Here is a 4,856-nt window from a genome sequence, read left to right as displayed (position 1 = left end):
TGATCAAACACATTGATTCGTACCAGATTTCAGCCATTTCAGATCTGAATTTCATCTATTACTTCATTTTTTCACTTTTATCATGTTTTTCACTGAAAAACGTCAAACTGAACGGGATTATACGGTCCAAATCGGCTAAATTTTTGATATGTTGTGCGAAAACACCTGATTTATAACCCTACCAAGTTTCAGATCCTAACTCCTAGCCGTTTAGGAGAAATCGAAGGTTTTCGGTCCGATTTCGGGTCAAAAATTCAGGTTTCGCTCGTATGAACCTTGAGGTTTCGCTCATTTGTCATCCCAGTTCCGCTCATAGTGACATTAAGGGGTAGGGGTTTCGCTCGTATAGTTCCGCTTTTGTGAACATTAAGGAGTTCCGCTCGTATAGTTCCGCTTTTGTGAACATTAAGGAGTTTCGCTCGTATAGTTTCGCTTTTGTGAACGTTTCGCTCATAAGTTCACATCTGATTCCGCTCGTTATGCATGTGAAGTTGTCGGCTTAGTGATTATATCGGTCAAATGAAACATTGTTGTTGACAATATTGAAACATTGTTCCGACCCCCCGAACTTTTCGATGTGTAGTGTTATGAATAGTACTTTCGTATAGCTATATACGTTGCCGCCCCCCCGGTTTCGCGAAAATTCGGGGTGGCGTGGCTTCGCCAATACATAGCATATATTATTTTATGTGGGACTAGGCCTTTTGGGCCTGAACTAAATCTTGGATTTTTTCGGGCTGTTTGGATGCTCAAGCTTTTATGAAGTTGTTTTAAATTGCACATTTGACGTTGTTTTAACAATCGCAGCAAGGTGATCCTGTTGAACAACGGTACAAAGATCACTCAGAAAGAGGATCATTTGTCAATCAACTGGTCAATCGTGTTAATTAGTTCAAACAAGCTGCTACATCTGCTGATCCCAAGTATGAACACATTGACTTGAGTGTTAAACAGAAGGTATTTATCGTATGATCATTTATATCTATTCTAACTTGTCTACCCGCGCCCTCTTTCAGGTCTTGATATCCATATATTCCAGAGGAACATGGCTGCAGCCTTAATATATGTGGGATCACAACCACCATCACCATTTTTTTAAATCGTGGCTGCACTCGGGTTTCCCTTTGGTTCAACTGGGCTTGAGCCACGACCGCCACAGCAAAGAACGATAATCATGATCCAAGACAAGTGCAGCAGCCTCATAGTTCTCATGATCCAAGAAATTTATGGTTAAGAAAAAGGTATATGAGTAAACAGTTTCTTTTTTTTTTAATTTTTATAGATTTTTTTATTTTTTAGTTATTTTTCATGCTTGTTGACGTGTAATGAAATTGATTTTGTAGAATTACTATAATACATTTATTTTTCTTACAGGAATCATTGTATAATTTTACATTGTACTCGCCTACTCGGTTATAACAATTATGTCATTTTTCTTGTTGACCGCTTTTACTCTCTTAACTGAAGGAGTGAGGGTTACCCCTGGCCCCCGCATACCTCCAATCCGCTGTGAGTAATTTTTCAAAAAAAAAAAAACCTTCGTAATTTGTTATTATTAGCTTATATTTTTTTAATAATTATTTATAGCGATTGTTATCTAATAATCTTTCCGGAGATTGAATGTCAAACAAGTGTACATAAGGTCACTTCTTTCTGCATACCCAAATCATGCATATTATGTAGACGGGGAAAAGAGGCAAGTTGGATAATGGGTCAAATAGCATAGTGTCAAACTGGTACAATTTTGTCAAAAAAAGTTTAACTTTTGATTATGTAGTCGTTAGCGTTTAGTGTTCGGATGCCTGTCCATTTCGCTACTTATGAGATAGGGTAATGTTTTTCTTGACCATAGAATTGAAGTACCGTTTGCCACTGGTTTGATTAAGATGAAAACTGTTGATGATTTTGGCACATTTAAATGTTTATGAGGCGCATTGTGTAGTGTGTTGTTCATTTAAGTTAGATTTTATTTGTTATTGTGTTTTTATATTTTAGGCATTATTATCCAACATGAATAGCTAATTAGGCTAATGACTAATTAGAGGTGATTATATCCATGAGAACGTTTGCATACTTTTTGACAGATCACCGGCTGTGGTCATTGCGTATTTGATGAAGAGCAGAAGCTGGACTTTTGATCAGAGTTACCAATGGGTGAAAGAACGCAGACCGTCTGTTGACTTAAACAAAGGTATAGATTTTCACCTATTAAGCCAATTTGATTGATAAGTGTTTATTATAGCTAAATAAAAAGTATTCGACGTTTTGCATAAAGTGCTTGTTATCAGACGGTGGAGCGCCGTTTAGCTTGGGGTTCACAAACCAAACCAACGTTCAACCAGCCTTCCAAGATTTCGTACCATAACTAATCGGTTATTTGTATATTGTTCGAAATGTCACTTACCTATGTAACTTGATGATTGTGTTGTATTTGTCTAAACTGTTATATTTGATTTTGCAGGATCGTTTGGCATGCCTGCAGCAACACCTGCTAGAAAGATAGGCGCCTGGTACGCCTCTGTTTCCTTCACTACAAATGGAATCACAAAAAATTGTCAGGGCCCAAACAGGAACATCTAAAGTCCGCCCTACTGCACTAAAGTCTCGAGTAAGATATCTTGGTTATAAACGAAGTAGCTTCATATGTTTTAGTTATGTCAGTGATACCGGTTTGAGAAAAATTTAGGAGCAATTTCATGACCATGAACTTGTTAATCAAAGATGTCGTTTACTTTGCTTATGTTATAGCTATCAAATTCCCAACCAGAGGCTATAAACAGGAATGGTATGATATCTAGACAGCAAGTGCCATCTTCCGGATTAAATACATCAAGTATCGGCAGGAATGGTATGATATCCAGACTAGCGAGCCAACGATGGTTTAGACGTGTTCAGGCAAGATTACGGCCACCAGAAAATGGTTCGTGTTAGGGTTTTTCGATGCCACACCTCAACATCCCTATGCAAAGTATAGTCTTTTAGATCCAGCATTAATATGTAATGGATGCTTCAGTTCTGTTCGAAACTATTTAATAGTGCATGATGCTTCATTCTCCCTTAAATTTTACGTTTGTTAACTATATCAATTGTCGGTACCGTACATGTAACCAAACCAACCAAACAAATACCGACAGAACGCCGGTACCGGTTCGGTATTTTTTTAATATAACCTTAATCACACCGTTATATTTTAAATCATGAGCGTTCGTCAAATATAATGATTGGTGGTACCGTAGAAGTAAAGAAGCGAACCAGACAGATACCGACCGAACAACGTTGGTGTTGGTTTGGTGTTCGTTTTTATTGTGTTTGATCTTATTGTTTTCGATCAATCTTATACTAAAATGTCACCAGAAAAATATTTAATAAATTGCATGTTCAACTTTTTAAAAATAGTTAACAACATACTCAAAGTTTTATATAAAATATTATACTTTTTAGCCTTTTTGCTTAAAAATATTATACTTTTTAACCTTTAACCAAAACGATACAGGCGTACTATATAGTAAATTACGAAGTGATTGATAAACTAACTATAAACAACCCCTGTACATAGCCCTAAATTCACCAACTTAAGTGATATATTTCCCGCCGCATCGCGCGGGTAAATGACTAGTCAACGATAACCCATTTGTGTCATTTCCTTTCCTTGTCTTGGGTAACTTGGTAATAAAATCCATAGTTACGCATTCCCACTTCCATTCAGGAAGTTCAGGCTGTTGTAGCAAGCCAGATGGCTTTTGATGCTCAGCCTTGACTTGCGCACAAGTTAAGCATTTTGCTACATAAGCGGCTACAGACTTTTTCAAGCCTATCCACCAATAATTTGCCTTTAGATCCTGATACATCTTATCAGCTCCAGGATGAACAGAATATTTGGAACTATGGGCTTCCTGGAGGATAACATCTCGTAGTCCTCCATAAATCGGAACCCATATTCGTCCATTCAATCGTAAAATTCCGTCCTAGCTAAGAGTTAACTGCTCCTCAGTTACTCCTAACTTCTCCTTAGGATAGTTAGCTTCCAACACAGCTTCTCTTTGTGCAGCTAACACCCTTTCAATCAAATTATTCTTGACTTCAATGCTCTTGGCATTGATTCGGATGGGTTTCACCCTTTCCTTTCTACTCAGGGCATCATCGACTACATTCGTCTTGCCGGGATGATATATGATTTCACAATCATAATCATTTAAAGTCTCCATCCAACGGCGTTGCCTCATGTTTAGCTCCTTCTGATTAAACAGATGTTGAAGGCTCTTGTGATCCGAATAGATCACAAACTTGATACCATACAGGTAATGCCTCCACAGCTTTAGTGCGAACACAACGGCACCCAGCTCCAAGTCATGAGTGGTGTAATTCTTTTCGTGCACTTTTAACTGTCTCGAAGCATAGGCAATAACCTTGCCTTTCTGCATGAGCACACATCCCATTCTGGTGTGTGACGCGTCGCAGTAAACTACGAACTCTTTGGTACCTTCAGGTAATGTCAGCACAGGGGCGTTGCTCAGCTTTTGCTTTAGAATATCAAAGGATTCTTGCTGCTTAGGGCCCCAAACAAATTTTATCTTCTTCTTGGTCAGGGAAATTAAGGGCGCAACAATCCTTGAAAAATTTTCAATGAATCGCCTGTAGTATCCTGCTAACCCCATGAAACTACGAATCTCAGTAGGCGTCTTTGGCTCTTGCGAATTCATAACAGCCTCTACTTTAGTGGGATCCACCTGGATAACACGCTCGCTGACAACGTGTCCTAGAAATTGGACTGCTCGTAGCCAGAATTCGCACTTGGAGAATTTGGCATAGAGTTTCTCATGATGTAGAAGTTTGAGAATACAACGAAGGTGTTTCTC

The 4,856-nt window shown here is 38.4% G+C and overlaps 1 long non-coding RNA gene across 4 annotated transcripts; it reads left to right on the top strand.

Annotated features, from left to right (window-relative positions):
* Positions 1-860: 860 nt before the first annotated feature.
* LOC118486317 lies at positions 861-2,958 on the top strand. Of its 4 annotated transcripts, none has more exons than XR_004878430.1 (6): positions 861-923; positions 1,017-1,241; positions 2,085-2,191; positions 2,276-2,372; positions 2,462-2,608; positions 2,749-2,958. It is a non-coding gene; the product is annotated as an uncharacterized LOC118486317 (long non-coding RNA). The 4 variants fall into 4 exon arrangements; XR_004878431.1 differs by having other exon boundaries at positions 2,276-2,379; positions 2,749-2,846; XR_004878429.1 differs by having other exon boundaries at positions 2,276-2,608; positions 2,749-2,846.
* Positions 2,959-4,856: the final 1,898 nt, after the last annotated feature.

This window comes from Helianthus annuus, chromosome 14 (genome assembly GCF_002127325.2).
Source record: "Helianthus annuus cultivar XRQ/B chromosome 14, HanXRQr2.0-SUNRISE, whole genome shotgun sequence".
NCBI lineage: Eukaryota > Viridiplantae > Streptophyta > Magnoliopsida > Asterales > Asteraceae > Helianthus > Helianthus annuus.
The sequence above is the reverse complement of the archived record's forward strand: the minus strand, read 5'-3'. Positions and strand labels throughout refer to the sequence as shown.